General features: G+C 46.1%; 1 long non-coding RNA gene and 1 other non-coding gene across 2 annotated transcripts; both read left to right on the top strand.

Moving 5' to 3' along the window:
* The first annotated feature begins 4,900 nt into the window (after positions 1-4,900).
* On the top strand, positions 4,901-7,734 carry LOC114616493. The gene is made up of 3 exons (XR_003710643.1): positions 4,901-4,942; positions 6,439-6,474; positions 7,024-7,734. It is a non-coding gene; the product is annotated as an uncharacterized LOC114616493 (long non-coding RNA).
* Positions 6,527-6,597, top strand: LOC114616494. The gene has a single exon (XR_003710644.1). It is a non-coding gene; the product is annotated as a small nucleolar RNA SNORD93 (small nucleolar RNA).
* Positions 7,735-17,318: the final 9,584 nt, after the last annotated feature.

Genomic DNA, 17,318 nt, shown 5'->3' with positions numbered 1-17,318 from the left:
ACCCGGACCCTGACCCTGACCCCGACCCTGACCCTAACCCTAACCCTGAAGCGCATGTGTGCCTTTGTGTGTCTGTGTTTAGACAAGCACATGCTACAATGTACATATTTGGATCAGAGGAAAACTTTGAGGCATTGTTCTTCTCCTTCCACCCTTCCTTGGCTTCTGGGATTGAACTCAGCAAGTACTGACCCACTCAGCCACCTCACTACACACTTCTCTTCACTTCTTTTGTCTCTGTCCCCAGGCCTGTTACTTCCTGATTATTCTGAACAGTTGGTAAATTGATAGTTGCAACAATATATCTTCAGGTTGAATCAGTGGCAAGTGTGATTCTCTTCTCCAGCTCACCTCTCCATCTTCTAGGTACTATTAGAAATAGGAAGAAAAGCTGAGCAGTGGTAGTGTATGCCTTTAATCCCAGCACTTTGGAGGCAGAGGCAGGCAGATTTCTAAGTTGGAGGCCAGCCTGGTCTACAGAGTGAGTTCCAGGACAGCCAGGGCTACACAGAGAAACACTGTCTCAAAAACCAAACCAAACAACAACAACAAAAAAAATACAAACAAAAGAAATAGGAAGAGATACTTTGTGACAATGTCAGTCTCCATTTAAGGAATGTCAAGAAGGTTGCCTGTTTATGTTGTTTTTTTATTTAAAAATAAAATGAGGGGCTTCAGTGTTGGTTGAATCAGTAAAGCATTTGCTGTGCAAGCATGAGGACTGGGTTTCAAAATTAGCACCCATGTTAAAGTGGGGAGGGACAGTTTTTACAGAGGCACTTGTCTCTAATACCAGTGCTAGGGAGGTAAAGGGGGCATGGTGGTCTTTGTACTCATAGGCATGCATTAGGGGAGCCTGGGATGTTAAGCACACAGGGTTGTTTCTTCAAGAGAAGGAGTGTAAAATCAAACCTGTTTTCCCCCCAGAAGCCTGGAGCAGACATACTTTCTAGCTTTGTGACTTCTGCACAATCTGCTTGGCTGAAGACTTCCTGGTACTGGACTCACCTCCAGACCCATTCATGTAAGCTTGTTATTCCTCAGTCAAGCTACAGAACCTATTGTTATGGAAGGTGTCACACGTACTTTACAAAGAGTTTTGCTGTAGTCACATCTGATATGTCTTTAGATTACTCTGTTCCACAAAGAGATTTAGATATGGTCCTGTAGTGGTGGCCCATGCCTTTACTCCCAGGACACAGGAGGCAGAGGCAGGAGGATCTCAGACTTTGAGTTCCAGGACAGCCAGGGCTACACAGAGAATCCTTGTCTTGAAAAGCCAGAGAGACAGAGAGAGAAGGAGAGAGAGAGAAAGAGGGAGGGGGAGAGAGGTGGAGGAGAGAGAGAGAGAGAGAGAGAGAGAGAGAGAGAGAGAGAGAGAGAGAGAGAGGAGACTGACTTAGGTATGCTTCCTTGTGCATGTGGTATTGAGTTATTCAGCATAAGGATAGTTTTTGCCAGATAGTGCTGTGCTTAAATATATCTAAAATAATCAACTGGGGTCTGAAAGCTAAAGTTTTGCCAGTGCTGGCCACTGAGTCCTGTGGTGCTGACCTGCCTTGTCACCTTACCTCCCATGGCCCTTCTCTCTGCTGCCCATACAGTCTACAGAGGCCTGCTGGTGAGGAATCTAGCTGAACTAGCAAGGTCCAAGTTCAGTGACAGAACTTGTCTCAAAAAGTAAGGTAGAGAGTAATTGAGAGAAACCCTAACATTAACCTCTGATCTAGCAGACGGTGGAACTAGGGACAGACTGTTCCTGAGCCTAACACAGTGCCAAACACTGCCAATGCCCCGAGGTTCCTGCTGTACACATATGTAGTAGTTTGAATATGCTTGGCCAGGAAGTGGCACTATTAGGAGGTGAGGCCTTGTTGGAGGAAGTGTATTACTTTGGGGTGAGCTTTGAGTCCTTCCTAGCTGCCTAGAAAACAGTCTGCTCTTGGCTTCCTTTGAATGAAGATGTAGAACTCTCAGCTCCTCCTGTGCCATGCTTGCCTAGAAGCTGCTATGTTCCTGCCTTGATGATAATGGACTGAACCTCTGAACCTGTAATCCAGCTCCAATTAAATGTTGTCCTTACAAAAGTTGCCTTGGTCATGGTATCTCTTCATTGCAATGGAAATCCCAAGGCAACATAGTTCACTGGGTAAGTGAAGATCAAACCCCACCAAGAGAGGATATTTGAGAGGTGAGGATGTTACCTCTGTCATAGAATGCAGCATACCTTGCCAGATCATGATCATGAAAAACAAAACATTGCTGGGTCCTAGGATATGAGTACTCAGTTACTGTAGCACAGTGGTTGTCAGTCTGGGGGTCTCAGTCCCTTGGAGGGATAGCAGACATCCTGCCTATCAGATATTTACACTATGAATCATGAATCATAATACTAGCAAAATACAGTTATGAAGTAGCAAGAGAATAATTTTATGGTTGGGGGTCACCACAGCATGAAGAACTGTATTAGAGGGTTGAAGCATTGGGAAGGTTGATAGCCACTGCCTTAGCATATAAATGACAGAGTATTCCTTGGTGACATTTCTTCTTTTGTCAGGTGGGCAAGATCTTGCTAGGCAACTAGGTTGGCCTTGATCGTCAGACTACCCTGCCTCTTCCTGAGTGCTGGGTTGTAGGCCCCCAGAACACAGTGTCCTCTTCCTTTATTCGAATCTACTCCAGGCTCTGGGCAGAATTCTTGGCTCTCACTGAAGAAGAAAGTTCTCCTCCAGTGCTCACTGTCCCCTCAGGACAACTCTGCTTCTGATATGCCCTCAGGTTCAGTTCTGCTTCCAAAAGTAAGATCTTATTTTGAATGAGGAATGTCTCTCATAGTCTCCGGCATTGGACTGGTTGGTGCCCACTCAGTGGCACTATTTGAGGAGGCTTAGGAGGAATGATCTTGGAAGAAGTTGGCTCTAGAGACGGGCTTTAAGAGTTTAAAGACAGCCGGGCAGTGGTGGCGCACGCCTTTAATCCCAGCACTTGGGAGGCAGAGGCAGGTGGATTTCTGAGTTCGAGGCCAGCCTGGTCTACAGAATGAGTTCCAGGACAGCCAGGACTACACAGAGAAACCCTGTCTCGAAAAACAAAAACAAAAAAAAAAGAGTTTAAAGACTTGTGTGATTCCTAAATCTCTCTCTCTGCTTTGTGCTTCCAGTTCAAGGTATGAGCCCTCAGCTTCCTGTTCTTCTTGCTGTCCCTTCTCCTCCATCATGGACTCAGGAACCACAGGCCCACATAAGCTCTTCTGTAAGTTATCTTGGCCATGGTGGTTTTCACACAATGGGAAAATAATGCATACACATCTCCAACACCAGTCATAGTATTTGAAACGAAAAGCAAATTCCATCCTTCTAACTCAAATGTTCTCAACTCCATTTAGTAGAACAACTCAAGTTTCAAAATTTCTGGGAGAAATTGTGGGTAAAAGAAAATATTTGTAAAAGTAGGGCAGAGGACTCCAGGTGTGGCCCCGCAGTGTTCCTTTGGCTTGTAGATCCCCCTATAGGAAGCATGGAATTACCTGGTTTCCTGGCTCCCAATCCTAATTCTTACCCTTAGTTTTCCCTCTGGAGAATTCCTGCTTTAGAACAGAATGCAAGCTCTTTGGGTGATGGGAACATTGGTTTGCCTTATGAGTTTATAAATGTCTAGCAAAAAAGTCCCTAACCTCAGGCATTCATGACTAAGATGTTCATCATGGTGTTCCTCACCACCTGAGTAATTCCACAGTCACCTACTGAAGTAGCTGCAAGTGCACATAGCATGAACAGCAGTGGGCAGGGAAATGAGGGTCCTTAGGAGATGCTAGCCTTAACCACTGGGAGGACTCAACCCCTTCTTGTCAGTCATTGTGGTAGTTTCCTGGGCTGCCTTTAAAAAGCCCTTAGTGGCTTCCACAAAAAACACTAGCTCAACGCTGGCAGCCAGAAGTCCAAAATCAAGGTATCAGTTGGACCACCTCTGAAACTAACTGAAAGGAATCCTTCCCATGCCTAAAAACACAGTGGTCACAGTCCTGGGCATCTCTCCCTACTCCTTTGTCACTCATTTTCGATTTCTATCTGCCCCTGTTAGAAGAACAGTTGCTTTTAGTAAAGAGGGGCCACCCTGCAGGGTAGTGGCTCATGCTTGTAATCCAGTACTGGGAAGGCAGAGGCAAGCAGATCTGTGAGTTTGAGCCCAGCCCTGTCTAGGAGGGAGCACTAAGACAGCCAGGACTACATGGAGAGACATCATCTGGAGGCTGAGGTGAGGGAGGGGGAACGAACTAAACAAAAACAAACAAAACAAAACAATCCAAGGAAACCCCTCCCCCACCCCCAAATATCCAAGCATGATTGTGTCAGGCACACAGATGCTTCCGGGCTCACAAGGGCTTCGAGGACGAGATGTTTACAGATCTTGGCCAGCAATGGAAGTGCACAGCCAATCGTGCGATTTCTAGCCATGGGGTCTTCCCCCTGCATCAGCCTCTCTTAAAAGAGTCCTGACATCTCCATGATGTTACACTTTCCTTGAGAGGAAAAAATTCCTTTACATATGGGTCTTTTCATATGGGTCTTCAAATAAAAATAAGCAACAAACGATGTGGAATAATACCAAATTCAATATATGACTAAAAAGCACAGGGAGAAGAAAAAGAAATGTCCACCCTGCGGTGGTACCAAGATGCTCCTCTAATCTTCAGTGAGGTGACAGATTCTGCAGTCAGGGCAGTGAGTGGGACTGCTGCCCTGGGGTAGGGGCAGGTTGAGAGGCTCCGGTGCCACCAGGGGCGCACGAGGGCCGGTGCTGGAATCAGGCGGGAACCGGGGAAGGGGCGGGCAAGAAGGGCGCTGTGCCTCTGTGGTTGGCTGAGCCCCGGTGCTCAACGTCCGGTTTGTTTTAAACACGGTCCCGCCCTGGCGCCCTGCTTTTCCAACGCGGCGCACTCCTGGTAAGTACTGTCCGCCTTGCGGATCCCAAGATCCCACCACGTGGCCTCCGAGGACCCCACAATGCTCGCCGGGCGTGCGGGTTCACGTCCCGTGTGTGTCCCTTCGGTGTGGGATGGCGATCAGCTTCGCACAGCCCGGATTTGTTCTTTCGGGTGGAGGCGCGGCCTCCCGACCGCCCGGGTCCTGGGCACGCTGGGGGCTCCTGCTGGCCCAGTAGTCCGGTGACAGGGACATCGCCTATTTAGGAAGTGAATGAGATCAGAGATCTGAGAGTAGCAGGATAATTCCGGTGTTAGCAAGAATGTCGCCCACGCAGCCATGTCCTCGCCGCATGTGTCCTTCAAATGCGGCTCAGCACAGAGGCTGGGCTTTTTGTTTTGTGCTTTTTTTTTTAAGATTTGAGGGCGTCGTCCGAGAGCAGGGAGCTGTGAGCCCACAGGAGCTGGATTACCCTTCCTCTGACACAGATCCGGCTTGTCTGGATTTTTGCCCTGGTAGAAAATCTGAGCGTCTGGGCACTTGTCCAAGGCATTAGATGCCTAACCTCTGTGCTCCATATTGTTGAAACATTTTGTCTCACTGGAGAGTACCTAAAACCAGGCTTAGGTTTCTAGTGCGCACCCAGGAGTCCTGCCTGTTCACTACTGCTTTAACATTGTGAAGATCTTAAATTAGATGTGAGAAAGTAAGGAAAGTGCCACTTTGTAGTTTTCTGTTGATTTGCAAACTCTGAAATTGCGGTGTGTAGGCTGAATGAGACATCAATTTAAAAAGCATTTATTAAATTATTGAGACATGTTTTTATGCTGGCCAAGGAAATGTTTCTGCCCTAGTACCCGAGTGTTGGGATCTATGGGCATTTATGCCAGATGAAGGCCATTTTAGAGGGAACATCGTGTTGTGGGCTCTAGTAAAACGACAACCTCATGTGCTCTGCCTAGTAGTGCAACAAGGGAACATGCAAGTGAGTGATAAGTTTTGTTTCTGTTAGGGGTTATGTTTCTATTGAGTCATTTGTTTTGACAGAAGTATGAGAGCATGAACCACTGTCTAACTTAGGACTGTGGATACAGCAAGTTTTAGGGTAAGGACTTCCTTGTTCAGTCTCAGGAAACAAGTTTAGAGCTGCTTGTGGCATTGAAATCATATCATCTATGATGAGATCTGGTGCCCTCTTCTGGCATATGGACAGAATACTGTATACATGATTAAATCTTTAAAAGAAAAAAGAAATACTGTAGTTAGTAGTTTTGTTTCTAAACAGTAAGGGTCTATGCTTCTGGGGTGGATTTAGTTAGAATGGTGGCCCAGAGGAAATGAAATGGACTCCCAGCTGTCAGAAGTGTGAGGATCAGAACTCTGTGCAGGAATGAATGCTAGTCAGAGGCAGGATTTATGTCATCAGATGCAGTTAGTAACCACCAGAAAGGTCCTTTGTGTAAAGAGCTCTGGCCAGGTACTTGTAACATTGCTGAGTTTTTTTTCTTTTGAGCAGATGCGGTGCTGTGTCCAGGATGCTGATGAACTTAAGGTGTGTTAGATGGTGTGTTTGACTGGCCAGGCATAATTCCAGGGACAATTCTTGGCCAAGGATGAGAACTCTAACCTGACTGGATACACTGCCATGATGGGTTAAAGGATTTACCTGAGGCCAACAGAACAGGCAGGAATTCAGTGCAGTCACCTCATGTCTTTTTAAATTAGATGAGGGTGTATGGAACATAGTGAGAGGGCTTAGCAGTGCCAAGCCCGGTTACCTTTGATTCTGGGGCCTGGTGGGAAGAACCAACTCTCTAGAGTTATTCTTGGACCTTCATGTGTGTGTTAGCACACCTGTGTGCACACACAAAATAATAAATGGGAGCATTGATGAATGTGTTAATACTTAGAGGAAGATCTGGCTTTGCATTTTAAACTGTCTTAAAACATTCCTGAGTAGATGTACCCAATGTACTGGTTAGTACATTAAAGATTCTGCAAAAAAAAAAAAAAAAAAAAGTTAATGTCAATACCAATGTGTGGCTTCATTTATTAATTAATGGTTGGGGGTCTAATTACCTGTGCTGTTTTTTTTCTGCAGCTCTGGATGTTGAGATGAATTGGTCCGACTTCCAGAAGAGAAGGTATGCAGCTGTGCATAGAATTAAGGCTTTAGTTTTCTTTGTCCTTTTATAGCAGGAACAGATGAATTTTGAGGCAGTCCGATTAGTTATGAGACCATGAGAATTATGCACCCATAGAACTAAGTTCCACTTAGTTTTCTATGTGTCCGCTCTAGCCTGAAACCTGCCACAATATCAATACAAGAAGCCTTTTTGAAAAACTTAGTTTTATCTATGAAACTTTTATACCTTTTGCCTGCATGTCTGTACTATGTGCATGCAGTGCCCATGGAGGCCAGAAGAGGGCATCAAATCCCCCTGGGGTTGGCGTTAGAGTTGTGAACTGCCACATGGATGCTAGGAATTGAACCTAATTCCAAGAAGAGCAGCCAGCCAGGGCTCTTAATTGCTCTAAACTTTGGCAACTCAGAATTGTCCAACACATGGTTGAGAAATCTCGTATCCCCAGGAGAGTGAGGTGTATGATAGGATCTACTGGGTGTCCTGGCTCAATACTTGCTATGTGTACTCTTAGTAGATGTAGCTGGAATGAGCAGACAACCTGTGTGATTTAAACTACCAGGTAGATACCTCATTATGTTCAAATGCCCCATAGAGAACTGAAGCAGATTGAAGTTAATGTTTTCACTCATAAGCCCAGCCTGAGCTGTGCAGTGCTGTTGCATGTAGGGAGCCGCGGCGGGTGCTGGCAAAGTCCGCCATCGCTAGGTGGCGCTATCAGCCATAATTCTTCCTAGTAAACAAGTAAATTGCGCATGTGCCATGGTAAAAGCCCGCCAAAGTTAAAGCCCATCCCACGGCGTTTGGCGCGCAACGAGTAAGCAGCCAATCAAAGGTGAATACACCGCTCTAGGGTATATAGCAGTGCTTTCCCAGGCCTGGGGGTCTTCTTCCACCATTTTGGTTTTTGGGAATAAACGTGTTCATACGGAAGGATTCTGATGTGTGTGTGTGTGTGCGCGTTCTTGCCAGCGAGACGACTACACGCGCGCTGCACAGTTGGTGCCGAAACCCGGGAGAATTTACCATCGCCGGCGCTGTTTAAGAAGACCCTCCACGTGTGGAGTGAATCCAGAACCGTAGAACAAGGTAATGTTCTCTGAGAGATATGTTTCGATTTGATTTAATTCACTTCCCTCCCCAGTTGGCAGGAACTTTAGAGGCTCTCGCCATGGTGCTAGCAGCGTTAGTTTTCTTCCTTTTGGTTCTCGTGAGGGTTCGGGGAATAGTAGATGGATTACAAGTCAGCATGTCAGAAACAGAGAAAGGAAGGAAGCGCTTAGAAATTCAGAAAGGAAAAGAGAAAAGAGACATATTAAGGAAATCAAGCCTCCCCAAGAACCAATTCACGGGGATGAAAGATGAGAGGAAGAACACTCTTGGGAGAGACGGGAGAAAAGGAAGCCTCAGAAAGAGATCTCTTTATCCGGTAAAGGAAGTGCTGGGGCTTGATGCCTCTGAGTCGGAGGGGATAACTTCCTCAGAGGACTCAGATGAAGAGGAAAGATGCCAGCCAGATAAACAGTTGCCGCCGCAAAATCTAAAGCAGAGGAAAACGAGAGATAGAAGCCGGACGGCCTCTCGGCCTGTAGCTCCCTCCCAACCTAATGTTCCCGGCGCACTTCCGCCTCTTGTGGACAGGCGCTGCTCAGACTCCTTCCTTTCAGAGGAAGACAAGAGAAAAATGTTACAAGCTTTTCCAGTGTTTGAGGATGCGGGAGGAGGCCGTGTCCACGCACCTGTAGAGTATGCTTCTATCAAACAATTTGCTGAATCAGTTAACAAATATGGAGTTGATGCTAATTTTACAATTATGCAGCTTGAGAGATTTGCCACTATGGCAATGACTCCGAATGATTGGCAGAACACAGTAAAAGCTGCTCTCCCTAATATGAGACAGTATATGGAATGGAAGGCTTTGTGGCACGATGCTTCTCAAGCACAGGCAAAGGCCAACGCTAATGCGGAGGGCAATCAGAGACAGTGGACTTTCGAATTATTAACAGGGCAAGGACAGTATGTTGTTGACCAGACTAACTATGATTGGGGAGCATATGGCCAGATTTCCGCCGCCGCAATTAAGGCATGGAAGGCCCTCTCGAAAAGGGGCGAGGCTGGAGGAAATTTAACAAAAATATTACAAGCCCCCCAGGAGTCCTTCTCAGAATTTGTTGCTAGAATGACAGAAGCAGCAGGCAAAATTTTCGGAGACCCAGAGCAAGTCAAGCCATTGATCGAGCAATTAGTATATGAAAATGCCTCACCAGAATGTAAGGCAGCTATTACCCCTAGGAGAAACAAAGGGCTGACAGATTGGATAAAGGTCTGCCGAGGTCTTGGAGGCCCACTGACTAACGCTGGCCTGGCAGCAGCTATCCTGCAGGGCCAGAGCCGCTCAAGTCCTGGCGGCCGTAAAGTATGTTATAATTGTGGTAAACCGGGTCATTTAAAACGAGAATGTCGTACTCCTATACAAAAGAAAACCCCTGGGTTATGTACTAAATACAGGAAGGGATATCATTGGGCCAATGAATGTCGCTCGGTTAAGGACATTCAGGGAAGGATTATTCAACATGATCCCTCCCCTATAGGAAGAGATGAAAATATTTCAAAAAACGAATATCCGGGCCCAATGTCTCAGGGCCCCAAAAAATATGGGACACAAGCCTACAACCGGGGGAGACCTCTAACTGCAGAGCTACAAGAGGTTCCGCAGGGTTGGACCTCCGCTCTTATCTCCCAATTCTTATTAATGCCACATGAGGGTGTGCAACCTATCCCGGTTGATTTTAAAGGTCCCCTGCCTGAGGGAAGCGTTGGCCTCATTCTAGGCCGCTCCTCTCTTACCCTGAAGGGGCTTGTGGTTCATCCTGGTGTGATAGACCAAGATTATACAGGGGAACTTCAAGTTCTCTGTTCTTGTCCACAAGGCATATTTTCTATCTCCCCTGGAGATAGGATTGCTCAATTGGTTATTCCAAGTTTACATAATTGTTTTCCATCCACCGGGGCGCCAAGAGGTGCCAATAGGTTCAGTTCTTCAGGAACTGACTTTGCTCATTTAGTAGTGGATCTCAAAACCACTACTTTACAATTAACAATAGAAGGGAAGAGCTTTACAGGAATTTTAGACACAGGAGCTGATAAAAGTATTATTTCCTCTAACTGGTGGCCTAAAACGTGGCCTGTTACACAGTCATCCCATTCCTTACAAGGGTTGGGATATGAGGCCAACCCTACCGTCAGTTCACGCTCCTTGACTTGGAAGACGCCAGAGGGTCAGACAGGAAGCTTTATACCTTATGTGCTTCCTCTTCCCGTTAACCTCTGGGGAAAAGACATTTTACAAGACCTGGGACTGACACTAACTAATGAGTACTCTCAACAAGCTATTAATATTATGAAAAGAATGGGATATAAGGAAGGAAAAGGCCTTGGCAGAAAAGAACAAGGAAGGTTAAACCCAATTTCACAAGAAAGTAATACAGGAAGACAAGGTCTGGGTTTTCCCTAGTTGCCACTGAGGGCTCTTTGCCCATACCCTGGCTTACAGAGGAAGCCGTGTGGGTTCCTCAGTGGCCCCTATCCTCTGAGAAATTGGAAGCTGCTACAAGGCTGATTGAGGAACAGGCACAGCTTGGTCATTTAGAACCTTCTACTTCTCCTTGGAATACCCCTATCTTTGTTATAAGAAAGAGATCAGGAAAATGGAGACTTCTCCATGATCTAAGGGCCATTAATAAACAGATGCAGCTCTTTGGCTCAGTGCAACGAGGCCTGCCTCTGCTCTCTGCTTTACCTAAGCAGTGGAGGATAATAATTATAGACATTAGGGATTGCTTTTTCTCCATTCCCCTACACCCACAAGATAGGCAAAGATTTGCGTTCACCTTACCTGCTGTTAATCACCTTAAACCAGACAAAAGATATCAGTGGACAGTTTTGCCTCAAGGCATGGCCAATAGTCCTACTATGTGTCAGCTGTATGTACAAATGGCCCTTGAACCTGTTAAGAAACAATTTCCTTCTCTACTCTTGATTCATTTTATGGATGATATTTTAATATGCCATAAAGAGTTGACCATTTTACAGAACTCATATCCTTTATTAATTGCTACATTAAGACAGTGGGGTCTGCATATTGCCACAGAGAAGGTTCAAATTTCAGAAATTGGTTCCTTTTTAGGGACAGTTATTTACCCTGAGAAAATAGTTCCTCAAAAATTAGAAATTCGCAGAGATCATTTACATACCTTAAATGACTTTCAAAAGTTATTAGGTGATATAAATTGGTTAAGACCATTTTTGAAAATTCCCTCTGCTGAATTAAAACCTTTGTTTGACATTCTGGAAGGAGATTCCCATATTTCCTCACCAAGAACGCTAACACCGGCTGCAAACCATGCCCTGCGATTGGTGGAGGATGCCTTGCAAGAAGCTCAGCTAAAACGCATTGATGAGACCAAAACTTTTAATTTGTGTGTCTTTAAAACCAGACATTTACCAACTGCCGTGTTATGGCAGGATGGGCCCTTATTATGGATTCATCCTAATGTATCTCCTGCAAAGATTATTGAATGGTATCCAGATGCGGTTGCTCAGCTTGCCTTACGGGGATTAAAAACAGCTGTCACTCATTTTGGAAGGGAGCCTAAAGTTTTAATAGTGCCTTATACTGCACATCAAGTTCAAATATTAACTGCTACCTCTGATGTTTGGGCCGTGTTGGCTACCTCCTTTAATGGTCAAATAGATAATCACTACCCTAAACATCCCATTTTACAGTTTGCCTTAACTCAAGCTATTGTATTTCCACATGTCTTATCTCAAAAGCCGCTCCCGGATGGAGTGGTTGTTTACACAGATGGGTCAAAGACAGGTGTGGGTGCTTATGTAATTGATAATAAGGTCACTGCCAAACAATATCATGAGACCTCACCTCAAGTTGTGGAATGCTTGGTAGTTTTGGAGGTTCTTGAAACCTTTCCAGGCCCTTTAAATATTGTTTCAGATTCCTTTTATGTAGTAAATGCAGTTAAAGCCTTAAAAGTGGCTGGGCTAATTAGACCATCTAGTAGACTCGTAAAAGTTTTTCAAAAGATTCAATTCGCCTTAGTTAATAGGAGATTCCCGGTTTTTATTACACATATCAGGGCTCACTCAGGTCTACCAGGCCCAATGTCTCATGGGAATGACCTAGCAGATCGAGCCACAAAATTGGTTGCTATCGCCTTATCTTCCAAATTAGATTTGGCCAAAGATTTTCATAAAAACTTTCATGTGACAGCAGAGACGTTACGTCGTCGGTTTGAGATAACTAGAAAGGAAGCTAGAGATATAGTTACTCAATGTCAGAATTGCTGTCAATTTTTACCAGTGCCTCATGTAGGAATTAATCCACGAGGAATTCGGCCACTACAGATTTGGCAAATGGATGTTACTCACATCCCAACCTTTGGCAAATTACGATATTTACATGTTTCCATTGACACTTATTCTGGAATTATATTTGCTTCTCCGTTGACCAGAGAAAAGGCAGCACATGTTATTCAACACTGCCTTGAGGCATGGAGTGCCTGGGGGAAGCCTAAAATTCTTAAGACAGACAATGGGCCATCGTACACTTCTCAAAAGTTTAGACAATTTTGTCGCCAAATGGAGGTAACCCATCTGACAGGCCTCCCTTATAACCCTCAAGGACAAGGCATCATAGAACGGGCTCATCGCACTCTTAAGTCTTATCTAATAAAACAAAAGGGAGGAGTCGAGGAGACTCTACCCTCAGTGCCACGAGTCACCGTTTCTATAGCACTTTTTACCCTCAATATTTTAAATCTGGACAGTCAGGGCCATTCGGCTGCTGACCGTCACTGTTTAGAGCCTGACAGGCCGAAAGAGATGGTGAAATGGAAGGATATTTTGACCGGACAATGGAAGGGCCCAGATATTGTTTTATTAAGAGCCAGGGGAGCGGTCTGTGTGTTCCCACAGGAAGAAGACAACCCGTTTTGGCTACCAGAGCGGCTGACGCGGCGACTCGAGATACTGGAAGGTGACACCCAGGCGGACCCTCCAGGTTCTGATGATAACCCTTGTGCTGATCCAAGGGATACAGGTTCCTAGTATTTTTGTTTATTTTATCAAATTTCACCTTTAAGAATTGTACCAATGAAACCTGCTAGATGTCCCAGTGTTAAAATTCTGAAAGATTCACTCACGCTATGGTTGCCAGAGTCACGCGATGGGCTCCCATCCCCGTGGAGACTCCTTCCACTTTGTCATTATTTAGACAAAAAAGAGATTTTGGTATAACTACAGCCATAGTGGCGACGATATTAGTTAGTGCCATTACCGCCACTGCCGCTGGGATTGCTATGTCAACTTCTGTTCAGATGGGCACTACCGTCAACCTATTGTCAGCCATGGTGGTAGAGGCTGTTAACCTTCAAACCTCCTCCAGCGCCCAACTAAAAGGCGGGCTAATGATCCTTAATCAACACCTTGATTTAGTGAGAGAGAGATATCCTCTTTCTATTAGCCCAATTGAGATGTGAGAAAAAACTGGGTACACTTTACATCACCAGTGTACAGTATAAAAACTTTACTCATGTAACTAATCTGTCCAGAAAATTGTTTCAATATCTTACAGAAAATTGGTCAAAAAACTTCGATGAGACACTCAGAAAATTGAAAACAGCTGTGGTGAACATCAACTTGACGCTCGTGGATCTGTCCCTGACTGAGGGACTGTCCTCCTGGATTTCTCCAGCTTTCTTTTTCTTTTCTTTTTCTTCTTTTCTTTTTTTTTTAAGTGGGTGGGAGTAGGCCTGTTTGGTATGCCCTATGTTGCGGATTAGTATTCATCCTTTGGTTGGCTTGCAAACTCAGAGCTCAACAAAATCTTGACAAGGCTATTTTTGCACAGGCGCTTGTGACCAAAAAACTAGGGGCTTCCCCAGCAGTGTGGTTATCACTGCTTCGAAAATGAGTAGTCTCCCCCTCACTAGTGGTGGTGCTAAATGTTGAGACATCAGCCGATACACCTCAAAGGATTTGCCCATTGTACTGGGTCAGTGAGGAGTCTTGGCCTGGTTGATTCTTGTCTGTGTAGCTGTGGTACCTGAATTTTGAGACAAACAGCCCTTGCACCCCTAGGAGATGACTCCATTGCACAGGGATGGGTGTTTACATCTCTTTCTGTTCCCCTTAGCCCTTGCACTCAGAGGACTTGCTTCCATTGCACCTGATAGGGTAAGGGAGACTGTCTTAAACTATTAGTTCTTGATCGCTTATTCCCCCAAGATGGAATTTGCTTGATCGGCCTTGAGTTTGAGTCGTACTGGTACCACACTAGACAGGCCAAGAACAGCCAGATAGATAACTCCATCCTTTTGTCTCCAGGCCAGCTGCCAATTGGTCCCAACGACGGGAATAGGCTGATCCCATATGCCAGAGGTACACCACGAGTGGTGAGTCTACCCAGTAACAGACATTACGAGTGGCCACAACCTGGGGCGCACATTCTGAGAATGCCAGGTGTGGGTGCGCAACCCTCGTAGCCTAGCCAGAGAGCTCACCATTCTTTGGTGCTGGCTGTGGAGAAATGTCAGCCAGCCTAAGACACGGGACATTGACCAGTGCCTGTTTAACAAAACAAAAAAGAAATAGCCAGTAGACAGATTCCTCAGCCGCTGTACCCAAGGGCTTCTGGTAAAGACACCCTGTAAAGCCTCAAACATTTCTATACACAGTCCCTGCCCACTAAGGTGTTCGTTCCACGGATAGAAGGTCTGGTAAGTCAATAACAGAGTGGACGGATAAGTCTCGGCCACCTAAGACAGGGCAGCCTCGGGTGGGGAGGCTGACCCCGTGACGGGTAAGAGTTTGAGCACCGCCCTCTAAAGAGACTCAGACCCGCCGTGAGACCCCCAAATATGGGAGTTACGTAACCTTCCCAGGGACCTCTACCACCCTCTGTATTAAAACAAAAAAGGGGCAGATGTAGGGAGCCGAGGCGGGTGCTGGCAAAGTCCGCCATCGCTAGGTGGCGCTATCAGCCATAATTCTTCCTAGTAAACAAGTAAATTGCGCATGTGCCATGGTAAAAGCCCGCCAAAGTTAAAGCCCATCCCACGGCGTTTGGCGCGCAACGAGTAAGCAGCCAATCAAAGGTGAATACACCGCTCTAGGGTATATAGCAGTGCTTTCCCAGGCCTGGGGGTCTTCTTCCACCATTTTGGTTTTTGGGAATAAATGTGTTCATACGGAAGGATTCTGGTGTGTGTGTGTGTGTGTGTGTGTGTGCGTTCTTGCCGGCGAGACAACTACACGCGCGCTGCACAGTTGCACAGTTTTAATCCTGGCAGAGGCAGGTGGATTTCTCAGTTTGAGGCCAGCCTGGACTACAGACCAAATTCCAGAACAGCTAAGGCTAGTCAAAGACACCAAAACACTCCAGCCTGATCCTGTCAGGCACAGACCTCTCCTGAAGGCTCAGGCTTGGGCCTACTCAACTTCATAGACAAAAAGGTTGTGTCATGATAAAGTCAGTTTGGCCTCTCAGAATCATGTGTTCAGCTGTCTGCTAGTCCAGCTGATAAGCTTGGAAGGGCCCTGCCCCCACTGCAGCATCTTCTCCCTTGTCCTTGTTCCTCCCCTCTCCCCTGACTTGAGCTATATAAGCTAGTCCTGCTAGTTCAATAATTGAGCTGTCCTCTGAAACAGTCTCCTCAGTCATTCATGCCTCCTGAACCCCCGTCCAAGACCTTTCTTCTCATTTCCTCTCTATCCTGATACCACCAGTGTGTAACAACTGATTGGGATCCAGTGAGTCACATCTGCCGGTGAAACAGGGACTCTCTGACAATTGGAAGAGGGTGAGTACTCCCCTCCTCAAGGGACATCAGCATCCTAACTCTCACCCTGACCTGAGGATGGTCTGGTTCTTCCTCCTTTACTTTCCATCTGAGCTGTCTCCCTGATCATCTGACCCCAACAGCCCTTTGGGTCTCTCTGAAAGAACCTGGTAGCACAAAGACTAGCTACAAGGCCTTAGGGTGGTTGCTGGTTTTCTTCAATTTGCAGGCAGGCTTTGCAGCCTGCAACTTAGTCAAGGGAACCTTCCCCCTTTGGCTGAGTGCTTTCATCCTTTCCTATCATGGGAAATTCCACTTCTCACCAGCCAGAGTCCCAAATTAGAGGCTCCTCAAGCTGCAGGGGATTAAAATCTGCCAAAAGGAAGCAGTTTCCTTCTGAGAGGAGGTCCTCCACTTAGCCCCTTGGTTGAACTCCAGGAACCCCTATGACCCTGAAGTATGGACTTCGGTGGCTTATCTCTTCCTCCCCATCATTGGAGCCATTCAACAATGCCTGGCTCAGCCTGAGAAGGAAATTAAGGATGAGCCTACACACCTTACTCCCAACAATGACTCTGAGGAGGAAAGCCCTGAAGATCTCCCTGTGGCAGACCTCGCTGCCCTTGAAGGAGCCATTGAATACACTAGACAGAAAGTAACCCCCAACCCCCACACACCCACCTCTCTTAATCCCCCACTGCTTCCTTACCTCCTTCCTGCCTCACCATCTAAGAACACTCAAGAAACTGTTGCAGACTCTGTGCCTTCTACCCCCCTACAGACTACCACTGAACAGTTATTCGAGATTAGAGACTCCTCAATTTGCCCACAATGGAAATAACACCTTGGCCTTCCCTGTTAATGTTCAACCCACTCGATCTCGACCCCTAGACTACCAGGCCAACCAATTACAAGAGCTTAGGCAAGCAGTTCAAGAGGACGGTATTCATGCCCCTTGTACCAAATCCATTCTCCTGAGCTTTTGTGAAGCTCTTAATACATCTCAGGACTGGTATGACATCTGTCAGTTCTCCTTGTCTCCCTGTCTGTTCATTCAATGGGAGGCTTTTTATAGAGACAATGCCTGCAACAGATCAGGAGAAAACAAAACCAACAAACTATGACTTGGGGCTTCAAAGAGCTTTTGGACCAAGATATTCTCCTCAGTACACCAGTCTACCCAACCTCTGGAGTACTTTGATCAAGTATGCCACTGTGCCCTTCGGGCCTGGGATTGCATAACCCCCGATTCTGCATCCCAAGACTGGGATTCCTTGCTTCTCCACCTCCAGCAGAGACCTGAGGAAACCCTCTCTGACTTTGTTCTTAGAACTAAAGTGAACCTAGAATGCAAAAATCTCTCTGACTTTGTTCTTAAAACAAACTTGAGCCTGGAA

Source organism: Grammomys surdaster, unplaced genomic scaffold (genome assembly GCF_004785775.1).
Source record: "Grammomys surdaster isolate TR1022 unplaced genomic scaffold, NIH_TR_1.0 332319, whole genome shotgun sequence".
NCBI lineage: Eukaryota > Metazoa > Chordata > Mammalia > Rodentia > Muridae > Grammomys > Grammomys surdaster.
Note: the sequence above shows the minus strand (reverse complement) of the source record. Positions and strands in the feature narration are given on the sequence as shown.